Genomic DNA, 14,576 nt, shown 5'->3' with positions numbered 1-14,576 from the left:
ACTCGCAGTACAGTCCCAGTACAGTCCAGTACAGTTCCTGTGCAGTCCCAGTGCAGTCCCAGTACAATCATGGTGCAGTCCCAGTACAGTCCAGTATAGTCCAGTACCCTCGCAGTACAGTCCCAGTACAAACAGTACACGCAGTACAATTCCAGTACCATCCCTGGGCAATCCCTGTACACTTAGTATTCGAGTGACACAGTGTGGAAACTAGCCCCTCAGCCCAACTTGCCTACACCGGCCAACATGTCCCAGCTACACTAGTCCCACCTGCCTGCGTTTGGTCCATTTCCCTCCAAACCTGTCCTATTCATGTACCTGTCTAACTGTTTCTTAAATGTTGGGATAGTCCCAGCCTCAACTACCTCCTCTGGCAGCTTGTTCCATACACCCACCGTGTGGAAAAGTTACAGCTCGGATTCCTATTGGGAGAGTCTGTGTATCTACCCAATCTATTCTTTTTGTTATTTTCAGTGTGTTTAAAAAGTTTGTGTTAATGTTCTCTGGTTTGTTTTATGTGGGGGAGGGGGGAGGGGGAGGGGAAACTTTTTTTTCAATCTCCTACCTTGCCGGAGATGCAATTGTTTTCCGGATCGTATCTCCGGTCACTCTGCGGCCTAACATCGTGGAGCTGGAGACCTTGCTCGGGACTGACTTTGAGCCCCACCGCGGGGACGTGGACTTACCATTGGAGCCGATCCTTTGCCTGGGATCGACGCTCCAACCACGGCCTGCGGATTTCACCATCGAGGAGCTCGCAGTTTCGAGTAAGAGACCGATGTCGGGAAGCTCCAAAAGCCGCACGACGTTCGACTAGCCCCCCCCCCCCTCCCCAATACAGGAGCTTGATCGCCCCAACGCAGTGGGCCCGAACGCCACCAGCTATGGGAGCCAGGAGCGTCCCGCCAACGGAGGCTCGAGGTCCCTGACCGCTGGAGAACAAAGAAGGGAAGAGATTGAACTTTATTTCGTCTTCCATCACAGTGAGGAATGTGGAGGAGTCACTGTGGTGGACGTTTATGTTAAAATGTATTTTCTGTGTTCTGCTGCTTTTTATTGGTATGACTATATGGTAAATCAAATTCCTTGTATGTTGCAAAACATACTTGGCTAATAAAATATGATTATGATTATTCCCCTCATGAATTTATACAAATGTATTGTACTTCCCAGTACACTCACCCCAGTACAACACCAGCACAAACATAGCACAGTTCCAGTAAGTCCCAGTACATCCCTGGCAGAGAGGGCATTCCCTGTTGCTTAGCCAGCCCGCTGGTTTACCACTGGTTTACAGAAGGCACAATTGGTTCAGTTACTGATAGTGAGACGCATAATCGTAGGTAACAGGATGAAATTGAGACAGCTTTGGAACACAGAACAACACAACAGGCCATTCAGCCCAATGTGATGCCAATTTATACTAACCCCATCTGTTTGCACATGGCTCAATCCTTCAATTCCCTGCCTGTACATTTGTCAGTCCAAACATTGCAATCACATTTGCTTGCACAGATGCTGCCTCTTCTGTACCCTCTTCAAAGCCTCCACTTCCCACAGAGTGACTATCCATTGTGTGCCTACATTATTCCACAAGTAGCATGTCCAAAGTTTAATACAACAGAAACCTGCCTTCCCAAAGTTTACACAGAGGATTCGTGCAACATGTATCACCTGACTTATAGAAATCCAACTTTACCTAAATTTTCCCATTTTTAAACCATTTTCCAAGCTAATAATAATAATAATAATAATAACATGTTTTGTGGTGCTCATCAGTGACAAGATACGATATATGTAACATTTATAACAACCTTTGAAAGACATTTGAACAGTACGTAGATAGGACAGGTTTGGAAGGATGTGGGCCAAACGCAGGCAGGTGGGACTAGTGCAGATGGAGCATCTTGGTCAGCATGGGCTAATTGGATGAAGGGCCTGTTTCTGTGCTGTGTGTGTGTATGTTTCAGTAGCTTAATAATGACAGTTAGGGTGAATGTTCAAAGAAATGAAAGAATTCTAGCAAGTTTTGTTGAGATATGATATGGGTTACTGTAAAAACAAGCATGTCTGACTGTTGATGAGATTTCTTTCCAGCCATTGTCAGGAACAGAAGCCTTCATAAGGCAGGGATTCCCGTACTGATGAGGCCTTCTTCACCACATCCATCTCAGAGAGACATGGACCCTGAGATCCCTCCGTACATCAATGCTACAGATATGCTGCCATTTACTCTACACTTTCCTCTTGCATTTGACCTCACACTTGTCCACATTAAACTCCATCTGCCATTTCCATGCCCAAATTTCCCACTGTTAGGGACTTGATGGTTGGCATGGACCCGGTAAGTTGTGACTCTATACTCACAGTGGTGCAGCGGTAGAGTTGCTGCCTTACAGCATTTGCAGCACCAGAACACCGGGTTCGATCCTGACTACGGGTGCTGTCTGTGCAAAGTTCTCCCAGTGACCGCGTGGGCTTTCTCTGAGATCTTCGGTTTCCTCCCACACCCCAAAGATGCACAGGTTTGTAGGTAAATTGTCTTGGTATGAATGTAAATTGTCCCTAATGTGTGCAGGATAGTGTTAAGGTACGGTAACTACGGGTCGGTGCAGACTCGATGGGCCGAAGGGCCTGTTTCCACACTGCATCGCTAAACTATATTATAAACTGTCCTTCTGGCCTAGTGACATTGTGTGGAGATTGCCTGAGGAATCCCCTTGTGTTCACATTGCCTATCCCATCTGTATTATCTACCTTAGGCGTGGAGGCCAAGCCAGTGGATATATTTTTAACGCGGAGATTGACAGATTCTTAACTAGTGCGGGTGTCAGGGGTTGTGGGGAGAAGGCAGGAGAATGGGGTTAGGAGGGAGAGATAGATCAGCATGATTGAATGAGAGTAGACTTGATGGGCCGAATGGCTAATTCTGCTCCTTTCACTTATCGACATATGTGGAGGGTCTGGTGATCTCAGGTGGACTCTGAGGGTGACCAACGTCTTGAGGAATGGAGCCATGCACTTCAGCGTGCTGGAGGTGGAGGACAACCCTCATGCCATGCATGGACCACTAAATGCCAGACAGATCCAGTGCCTGGTGAACTCTGAAATGTTTCAACTCAGAGATGGACATAAATCCTACAGTCCCAACACATCCGGAAACAAATGTGGACAGGGATGTTCACCCTGGAGCAGAGTCACACTTTGTGATGCTCTCCCCATGTTAATGATGGAGGTGAGGGAGGTTGCAGCACCACAGTCCACACCATTGGGCCAAGAGGTCAAGGGACATTCACTCATAATTCCCATTCCGAATTACATTCCAGATGGGCCTCAACCCGAAACGTCACCTCATCCATGTTCTTCACAGATGCTGCCTGACCCGCTGAGTTACTCCAGCACTCTGTGAAATGTCACCTATCCATGTTCTCCACAGATGCTGCCTGACCCACTGAGTTACTCCAGCACTCTGTGTCCATTTGTGTAAGCTTCTCCATTCCACCCTAGACGGATTGGGAAGTGTAGACAGCATCCAACAGATGCCATGTTGACCACGTGATGCACGGCCAGCTGACAGTGACACAGAGGAAACTGACCCTGCCGACACGACCTCTGACCCCCACCGGTAAACAGACAAGGGCGTGCATCTCTGCACTCTACGGGTTTCACCAACGTTCACTCACCTCTCTGCATGTTTGCTGCTCGGACATAGGACCTGGGTGAGTAAAGCCCTGACCCCCTGCCTGGCTGCACTGACCCATCAGTGGGGACTGACTGACCCGTGCATCAGATCTCGTCACAATCGGTGAGTGACAGGGAGTTACAAAAAGCTGCAGTGAAGTAGCGGCAAGGATTAGCCCGGAGCGAGAGGCATCACACAGGCAATAACACCAGGAGGTGGAGAAGGGATTTTAATTTCCATCAGTTCCTCATTCAGATAACACTTCAGGTCGACAGCTCAAACAGCAAGCAGCCAGACGTTTACTGGGGGTCCCTGGTCTCTGAAGCTACCAGTTGCCATCTTGGTGATTCAAGGGTCTCTCCGTCTCCTCCTCCCTGTGAAAGGAACAGAAACGTGTCACATATCAGACACACAATCTTCCATTCATTCTCATCATCACACTGATAGGGCAGGCATTCCTGCCACTGCCCCAGCCCCACTGCCCCACCACCCCACTGCCCACTGCCTCATGCCCCACTTTTTTTCTTTTTTGTTTTCGTGCCGACCAGTCACCCAGTACACTCGCACCATCCTACACACTAGGGACAATTTACAATTTTTACCAAAGCCAATTAATCTACAAACCTGCATGACTGTGCAATGTGGGAGGAAACCTGGGCATCCGGAGAAACCCCACGTGGTCACAGGGAGAAAGTACAAACTCCGTACAGACAGCACCTGTAGTCAGGATCAAATCCGGGTCTCTAGGGGTTGTGAGGCAGCAACTCTACCGCTGCACCACTGCACTGTGCCAGATATTTGCAGATCAACAAGTTGGGTCAAGTAGAGACCAAACTAGATATGAATAGTAGATTCTGCAGGTGTACAGTGCAGAGTACACTGACCGGTTGCATCACAGCCTGGTTCAGCAACACAACGCCCAGGAACAAAGGAGATTACAGAGAGTGGTGGACACTGCCCGGTCCATCACAGGTACTGACCCCCCCCCCCCCCCCCCCCCCCACCCACCACACACTGCCCGGTCCATCACAGGTACTGACCCCCCCCCACCATACACTGCCCGGTCCATCGCAGGTACTGACCCCACCCCCCCACCACACACTGCCAGGTCCATCACAGGTACTGACCTCCCCACCATCGAAGGGTCTACAGGAGGCAGCCAGCATCATCGGAGACCCACACCACCCTGGCCACGCTCTCATCTCGCTGCTACCATGGGGAAGAAGGTACAGGAGCCTGAAAACCGTGACCTCCAGGTTCAAGAACAGCTTCTTCCCAACAACCATCAGGCTCTTGAACACTGCACAACACTGACCTCAGCAACTGTGATCTAACACGGACTGTGGTTGCATTGATAATTACTGATAATTAATGTATTTTGTTATTGATATTTGATATTGTATATTATTTGTTGAGTTACTGCATTAACGGCTAAGTTGCAGTGTGTTCCGTTGTCGGTGTGTGACAATGGACGTGACACATGGCTCTTGGTTCATGTCATCTCTAACGAGTGGCGCAGAAGGAGATAATTTTTACAAGTAATGCTGACACTTTCCACCGCTCCGCGGCTCAGAACAGATTTATTCAGGTTAATTTAATTTGTTCACTTAACAGAATGTATTGAATAGACTGGATTTGAATCGCGCGCTGCTGAGGTGGGATGTGAACGTACATCCCTGGATCATTAGTCGAGGTCTCTGGATAATAGACCAATAATGAGAGCAGAACACTAGCGCACCCTGATATACATACATTTATTTGCTGACATCTTCAAGACAGTTTTATTGCATCAGAAAGATTGATCTCTGAATTATATTCTGCTTTGAAAATGACATTTATCAAATAAACTGCAGCAATAAATTGCAATTTTGTTCAAAAAGATTAAATTGCTGGGATTTTACAGCAACTTTCACCAGAGATGATTGTGCAGTAATGGCAAGGTTAATCACAGTTCCCGTATTAAACGTTATAGCTGGGAAATTGGACTCACTTTCATCAGCTTTTTTATGAGCAAATTTTGCACCAGGTTTTTGCAGCGTTTGGTTGGACTAGCCGGCGTTGCCACTCTGCACAGCAGACATTGGTCCAGATACTCGCTGGCAGCCTGGCAACTTGCCCACCTCATGCATCAGCACCGTCCAGCGGTTAGTGCTTGCCCTGGGTCAGGGTGACACTCCAAATACCCACACATCCGGCCAGAAACACCAGCAGCAAATCCAACCGCACGTTTGAAAACCGTGTTAAAGGCTCATTATGTTCATAAGTTCTAGGAACAGAATTAGGCCATTCGGCCCATCAAGTCTACTCCGCCATTCAATCATGGCTGATCTATCTCTCCCTTCTAACCCCATTCTCCTGCCTTCTCCCCATAACCCCTGCCACCCGTACTAATCAAGAATCGATCCATCTCTGCCTTAAAAATATCCATTGACTTGGCCTCCACAGCCGTCTCTGGCAATTAAGCACCTTCGTCATCATCATTCAGTCGAACAGTACAGGAACAGGGCCCTTCGGCCCTCCTAGTCCATGCCAAACCTTTTACCCATCTTCACCAATCCCATTTGACCACAACTAGGTCTGAATCCTTCCATCACATTGAACAGTACAGCACAAGAACAGGCCCTTCAGCCCACAATCATGGTGCCCAACATGATGCCAAGTTAAACTAATATCCTCTGCCTGCACGTGATCCGTACTCTCTATACCCTCCATTCCCTCCATATCCATGTGACTATCATGTCCATTGTTGACCCAGCAATTACCATGTGGTGTCACACTCAGAAATATAAAGGCTTTGCCCAAAGAACATGAGTTGACCAAACAAGGAGGCAGTACCTGAAATCAGTCAGAGCTTAGAAGGATGAGGGGGCACTCATTGAAATTTACCGAATAGTGAAAGGCCTGGATAGAGTGGATGTGGGGAGGGTGTTTCCACTAGTGGGAGAGTCTAGAACCAGAGGCCACAGCCTCAGAATAAAAGGACCTTCCTTTAGAAAGGAGATAAGGAGTAATTTCTTTAGTCAGAGGGTGGTGAATCTGTGGAATTCATTGCCACAGTAGGCTGTGGAGGACAAATCAGTGGATATTTTTAAGGCAGAGAGATAGATTCTTGATTAGTACAGGCTCTGAGGTTATAGGGAGAAGGCAGGAGAATGGGCCTAGAAGGGAGAGATAGATCAGCCATGATTGAATGGCAGAGTAGACTTGATGGGCCGAATGGCCTAATTCTGCTCCTATCACATGAACTCTTTGAACTAATGCATAGCAGTTTCTGAGCTGAATTCTAAAGGGCTTCCAGTAATTTGACAATGTCTTTGGTTGATGTTCTGTGCTCTGGGTCAAGAGCAGAGTAGTCTTGATGGGCCGAATGGCCTAATTCTTCTCTTGGAACTTATGAAATGGGAGATGGTGCATTGCAAATTTCTGGCCATTTCTGATGGATGCAGTCACTGTACCCACATTGATCATTGGCCCTGCTTTAGCCCTTTACCTCTGCCCTTTATGCTCAGCAGCCACTGTTAGATGGGTAGGCAAAGATAGAAACGTAGAAACATAGAAAATAGGTGCAGGAGAAGGCCATTCGGCCCTTCGAGCCTGCACCGCCATTCAATATGACCATGGCTGATCATCCAACTCAGTATCCTGTACCTGCCTTCTCTCCATACCCCCTGATCCCTTTAGCCACAAGGGCCACATCTAACTCCCTCTTAAATATAGCCAATGAACTGGCGTCAACTACCTTATGTGGCAGAGAGTTCCAGAGATTCACCACTCTCTGCGTGAAAAATGCTTTTCTCATCTCGGTCCTAAAGGATTTCCCCTTTATCCTTAAACTGTGACCCCTTGTCCTGGACTTCCTCAACATCGGGAACAATCTTCCTGCATCTAGCCTGTCCAATCCCTTAAGAATTTTGTACGTTTCTGTAAGATCCCCCCTCAATCTTCTAAATTCTAGCAAGTAAAAGCCGAGTCTATCCAGTCTTTCTTCATATGAAAGTCCTGACATCCCAGGAATCAGTCTGGTGAACCTTCTCTGTACTCCCTCTATGGCAAGAATGTCTTTCCTCAGATTAGGACCACAACTGTACGCAATACTCCAGGTGTGGTCTCACCAATATCCTGTACAACTGCAGTAGAACCTCCCTGCTCCTACACTCAAATCCTTTTGCTATGAATGCTAACATACCATTCGCTTTCTTCACTGCCTGCTGCACCTGCATGCTTACTTTCAATGACTGGTGTACCATGACACCCAGGTCTCGCTGCATCTCCCCTTTTCCTAATCGGCCACCATTTAGATAATAGTATACTTTCCTGTTTTTTGTCACCAAAGTGGATAACCTCACATTTATCCACATTATACTGCATCTGCCAAACATTTGCCCACTCACCCAGCCTATCCAAGTCACCTTGCAGCCTCCTGGCATCCTCCTCACAGCTAACACTGCCCCCCAGCTTTGTGTCATCCGCAAACTTGGAGATGTTGCATTCAATTCTCTCGTCCAAATCATTAATATATATTGTAAATAGCTGGGGTCCCAGCACTGAGCCTTGTGGTACCCCACTAGTCACTCCCTGCCATTCTGAAAAGGACCCGTTTACTCCTACTCTTTAACCATATAACCATATAACCATATAACAATTACAGCACGGAAACAGGCCATCTCGGCCCTACAAGTCCGTGCCGAACAACTTTTTTCCCTTAGTCCCACCTGCCTGCACTCATACCATAACCCTCCATTCCCTTCTCATCCATATGCCTATCCAATTTATTTTTAAATGATACCAACGAACCTGCTGCCTACCAACGAACCTTTGCTTCCTGTTTGCTAGCCAGTTCTCTATCCACATCAATACTGAACCCCCAATACCATATGCTTTAAGTTTGTATACTAATCTCTTATGTGGGACCTTGTCGAAAGCCTTCTGAAAGTCCAGAAATAACACATCCACTGGTTCTCCCTTATCCACTCTACTAGTTACATCCTCGAAAAATTCTATAAGATTCGTCAGACATGATTTACCTTTCGTAAATCCATGCTGACTTTGTCCAATGATTTCACCACTTTCCAAATGTGCTGCTATCCGATCTTTAATAACTGACTCTATCAGTTTCCCCACTACCGATGTTAGACTAACTGGTCTGTAATTCCCCGTTTTCTGTCTCCCTCCCTTTTTAAAAAGTGGGGTTACATTAGCTACCTTCCAATCCTCAGGAACTACTCCAGAATCTAAAGAGTTTTGAAAAATTATCACTAATGCATCCACTATTTCTGGGGCTACTTCCTTAAGTACTCTGGGATGCAGCCTATCTGGCCCTGGGGATTTATCGGCCTTTAATCCATTCAATTTACCTAACACCACTTCCCGGCTAACCTGGATTTCACTCAGTTCCTCCATCTCATTTGACCCGTGGTCCCCTGCTCTTTCCGGCAAATTATTTATGTCTTCCTTAGCGAAGACGGAACCAAAGTAGTTATTCAATTGGTCTGCCATGTCCTTGTTCCCCATGATCAATTCACATGTTTCTGACTGCAAGGGACCTACATTTGTTTTAACTAATCTCTTTCTCTTCACATATCTATAAAAACGTTTGCAGTCAGTTTTTATGTTCCCTGCCAGTTTTCTTTCATAATCTATTTTCCCTTTCCTAATTAAGCCCGTTGTCCTCCTCTGCTGGACTCTGAATTTCTCCCGTGCTCTGGTAGGCTACTTTATACTTGTCATAAAAGTACACAGTTGAAAAAAGCCAGTTTGCAAATCAAAACTCAATTTTGTAAATATCGGGATGAAATTAACAATTACGAATATATTTTAGGGAATGACAGAATAATTTGTACCTTTTCCCAAAGACAGTGATTCAGCAGACTATTGCATGCTACTACACGATTGGATTTGTGTGAATTTGACCATTGCTGATGCTGGAAGCCACATACTAGTGTGTGGCATTGACTCTTCAGAAGTTCAGAACAGTTCCTATCCCACTACAATCAGTCTGAAGAAGGGTCTCGACCCGAGGCCTAACCTGCCCATGTTCTCCACAGATGCTGCCTGACCCGCTGAGTTACTCCACCATTCTGTGAAACGTCATCTATCCATGTTCTCCACAGATGCTGCCTGACCCGCTGAGTTACTCCAGCACTCTGTGAAACGTCACCTATCCAATGTTCTCCACAGATGCTGCCTGACCCGCTGAGTTACTCCAGCACTCTGTGAAAAGTCACCTATCCATGTTCTCCACAGATGCTGCCTGACCCGCTGAGTTACTCCAGCACTCTGTGAAACGTCACCTATCCATGTTCTCCACAGAAGCTGTCTGACCCACTGAGTTACTCCAGCACTCTGTGAAACGTCACCTATCCATGTTCTCCACAGATGCTGCTATAGAAGTTATATAGAATGTATATAGAAGAAACACGTTATTTCTTAATTTTACCAATATGTTTCAAACATTTATTAAAGCTCGCAGATGTCAGCTATTTTTATGTGATCAGAAGTCAAGGTCCAAAAACATGTTATTGCTTAGTTTATTTTGCTTTAGCTTAGAACATCATGGTAACTCAGAGATTGGAGATAAAGGGCAAGGACAGTAAGAGGTTAAAGTTAGTAAAAACATGCATGCTAAGCAGCCAAAGATAAGAACTGAAATTGTATTAAAACGCTGCCTGAAATTATGGATCAGAGAACATTTGGAGAGTGGCCAAGCTGTACTATCTCTGAATGTTCCAGGCCCAGATTTGTGCAAATTAAAGGCTTTTCGTCTTCTTGAAGAATTCTCCGTGTCTGTGTCATCTTATCCTAACTTTGAGTCTTGTAAACCACGACAAATTGGCGCTGCGAGCAGGGTCGGTAAGAGACCATTAATTAAAAGACAAGTAGCCCAGGGCCTTCCCAGCCCCCAATGTGGCTCTTAAGGACAACAGGACAAAGGTGGCCACCTAAAAACGAGGCGGTTTTCCGCTTCATTTGGACTAATAACCTGTTGTTCATGATAAGCCATTGGGGACACAGAAGTGCCTAGGTAGTTAGAAGGTCTCTCCGACCCAAGAATCTGGCACTAAATTGTTCTAAAAAGGAGAACCGGGAGGATTGTCCAAGAAGGCCGTGCTGTGTGTGGTGAGTAATAATAGTTGTGATAAGAAAGTAATGTGATAGCATTAAGTGTATTAAGACCTCGTGGTTACCACCCTGAGAGGTCAGGGGTTTACACGGGCGAGGCAGGTATTAAGACCTCGTGGTTACCACACTGAGAAATCAGGGGGTTGCACGGGCGAGGCTGGTATTGTGTGGACAACGCCTTGGGTGACCAGGGGTCATACAGGCAAAATACGAATTTGGGGTAGGTGCGTGGCAGAAGGTGTACACAGTGATAGAATATTGTAGAATATCAGAAAGTAGAATAGCAATAATAAGTGTATGGTTTAAGGACTGAGTGTCTTAACTATTTGTGGAGATAAGCTTTCAGCATTCTTTAAGCTGAGAGATCAGAAAATAAATGTGTTTCCTTTGTCTGGAAATTAATTGGAGTGGTGTGTGGTCAGATGTTGAGTGACTAGGATTTTGATTGGTTGTGATTTAGTGGGGTGTGGTTAGAATTTGAGTGACGGTGAGTCTGACTGGTCACGATCTGAATCAATGTCCAATCACAGCGTTTGGGAACCTGACTGATGGAGGATTGGATCATCCTACTTTGGCTTGGGAGGGAGATAAGAATTATATAAATGAACCTATTTGAAACATATGGATACTACTCAGGGTATAAATGGAATATAACAAAAACACAAATTCTTTCATTCAATTATTCTCCATCCCAACAAATCAGAGAGGCATATAATCTGAAATGGAACTCTAAAACAATGCAGTATCTTGGTGTAACTATAACCAAAACACTTTCCAACTTGTTTGAAACTAATTATAACAAAATTGAAGAAAACATCAAAAAGGATTTTGAAAGGTGGTCGACCCTTCCTCTAGACTTCAGTGCCAGAATACAAACGGTAAAAATGAATATCCTACCTAAACTACTATATTTATTCCAATCTCTCCCAATTAATGTCCCCTGAGATAAATTCATAGCCTGGGATAAAATGATCTCTAGATTCATTTGGAATAGCAAAAAGCCAAGAATAAAACCAACAACACTTCAACTGCCGACAAGCAAGGGTGGAATGGCTTTACCAAATCTGAGGAAATACTTTTATGCAGCTGAACTCAGACCTCTGGCTTGTTGGTGTAGACCTGATTATGAATCTCCATGGAAAAAATTGGAAAGGGAGATACAGGGTTACCAGACCCAGATTCTGGTGGGAGACAAATATCTGAGAGGGGCTTTGAGACATGCTATGGATCCAATAGTAGCATTTACGTTAGAAATATGGAATGTTATAGTAGAAAAATACAAATTAAAAAGAGGGGTTCACGCATTGAAGTGGTTCGCATATGACTCAAAGTTTAAGCCAGGGGTGTATGATTCAAGATTCAAAGAATGGGCACAAAAAGGCATAACGGCAATGTATACAGTTTCAGAAAATGGCGAGTTTATGAGCTTCCAAGATTTAAAGTCAAAGTATGGTCTCGAAAACAAAGATTTTTTTAGATACTTGCAATTAAGAGACTACTTTACAAAATAGATAAGGCCAGAACTGGATGAAACTTCAGATAATGTGATCAAGGTGATTGTGGATGCATACAAACAGAAGGGGTCTCGGGTCATCTCTGCTTTCTACCAAGCTCTGGTGGGAAGCGGGGGAGAATCAACGCTCTACATAAAAACAAAATGGAAAGCAGAATTAAAGATTCAAATAACAGAAGAACAATGGTATCAAATGTGTGAAACACAATGCTCACCCACAAGCTCACTAGTATGGAGAGAATTTTGCTGGAAGAATCTATCTCGCTTTTTTATAACACCTAAAATAAAAAGCGGACAACTTGCTGTCCAACAACACTGTTGGAGGCTGTGTGGGAGTACGGAGGCAGACCACTCGCATATTTTCTGGAACTGTGTAAAGATAAGGCCATACTGGGAAAATGTTAATGCAGCTGTAAATAATATCTTGGGTTATAAAATCCCAAATACCTGCCCTGTGATGTATCTGGGGCGTATTAAAGATATTGTAAAAATAGAAGATACATATTTGATTAAAGTTTTGCTTGCAGCAAGTAAGAAGGCCATTACCAGGCAGTGGCTTAATGAAAAAAGTCCAAAACAGGAACAGTGGTTAGAAATTGTGCGAGACACCTTTAATATGGAGAAATTGACATATTCCTTGAGAGTCAAGGAGAATTCATTTGAGAAGATCTGGGAAAAATGGACCGTTTATTTGAGCCATGACACCAATTAGATAAATGCCGAGCTAGATATGGGAAGCTTGCGTTATATAGAACTAGATGGTATGTTTATATGAATATTGAATTATCTCCAGATAACTAATCAATGTAATGTTTTTTCTTTTTTTAATTTGGTAAGTGAACCACACGGTCTTATTCCAATTTTTTAATATATTTACTTCTTTTTTTTTTCCCTCCTATCTACTTATTTTTTTATTTTGATTGCTGTTTTTCTTACTTTGTTTTATTTATGGTGATGGTGTTGCACTGTTTTGTAAATATCTCTTAAAAATCAATTAAAATTTAAGTAAAAAAAAAAAAAAAAAATTATATAAATGTTAATTTTGAAATTTTAATACATGTAGAAAATTGAATAATTACCTTTGAAGTAAGAATGGAACGAATGTGATTTGTGCATAAAAACCGGTTTTGAATGAATGAGGAAATTTATATATGTGATAATTATTTTGTTTATTGTATTTGTAGACCACATTGTAAGGGTAAGTAAACAAGTAAGTTTTATTTATATACAGTAGCACGTTTTGAGTCAACTCGCTTTGACATCAAAAGTGTTTTACATAAAATAGATAATAAGTTTCCATAACAATCAGAGAAAAAGGTAAAAAAATTAATTAATAAATAAATAAAATAAAATAGAACACAACAAATTATAGAGTTGAACACAAACGTCCCCCCACAGCAGAATCTAAAATTTCCACTGTGGGTAGGTGTATGTTCCTTTAAATAAATTGGAAGCAATGGGGGAAGGTTACGAACAGCTGTAAGATATCCTCGTAACCTAAAAGGGGAAGTTGGAAAATGTAGGTTGCTTGGTTTTTTCTGATGTTTCATTTAGATTTCTTTTCAGTAAAGTTAATTTGGAAAATTGTTACTAGTGCTAGGAATTGGACATTTAAAATAGTGGTGGGAATGGATTGAAATAATTGGAAATAAGTTAATTAATGAAACATGACCAGCTTTTATGGTTTGTTGTTTTATGGTAAACATGCTGGTTGGAGAAGGGTAATGATTGTTTGGTGAGATTTGAAGAATTTGCTGAGATTTGAGGAAGTGACGTAAGGAAGGCACTTTTAAGGTAAATGTGTGACAAGATGAAATTGTTAATTATGAATTATATGGCCACAGATAAGTTGGAAAAGTGGGGAAAGCGGAAAGGAAAGGAATTAGATACACTTAGGCAGTTTAGTAAGAAAGGAGAGAGAGGCAGTTAGGAGATAACAGAAGTACGAAACAACAGGTGTGAAAGTAATAAAGCAGGAGGAGTCAGTGGAAGATTTAAAACGAAAGGTGAATGAATTTGCAAGGAGGCTAGAATATTTGAGAAGCACAAAATTGAGTTTAGAATAAGAAAGAAGGCATACCAGAAACGATTAAAGTGGGAAGCATAAGGATAAATTGATGAGACTGCTTTAAAAAGAAAAGAGCAGGACAGACACAATTATCCCTTGGGGCTCCCATAAACTGAAAGGGCTAAAAAATACCTCACCCTATATCCCTGATGGGGGAGGAAATGGATTAGGACTTTGGAGGAGGAGAACGTGGG

At 43.7% G+C, this 14,576-nt stretch overlaps 1 protein-coding gene across 1 annotated transcript in view; it reads right to left on the bottom strand.

The window, feature by feature from the left end:
• Positions 1-3,894: 3,894 nt before the first annotated feature.
• LOC116988202 overlaps positions 3,895-14,576 on the bottom strand; it is a 35,253-nt gene continuing 24,571 nt past the window's right edge. The window contains exon 6 of the mRNA XM_033044753.1: positions 3,895-4,056. The gene's annotated coding sequence lies outside the window, so the exon portion shown is untranslated. The remainder of the gene's footprint in view (positions 4,057-14,576) is intronic.

The sequence above is a fragment of the Amblyraja radiata genome, chromosome 27 (assembly GCF_010909765.2).
Source record: "Amblyraja radiata isolate CabotCenter1 chromosome 27, sAmbRad1.1.pri, whole genome shotgun sequence".
NCBI lineage: Eukaryota > Metazoa > Chordata > Chondrichthyes > Rajiformes > Rajidae > Amblyraja > Amblyraja radiata.
Note: the sequence above shows the minus strand (reverse complement) of the source record. Positions and strands in the feature narration are given on the sequence as shown.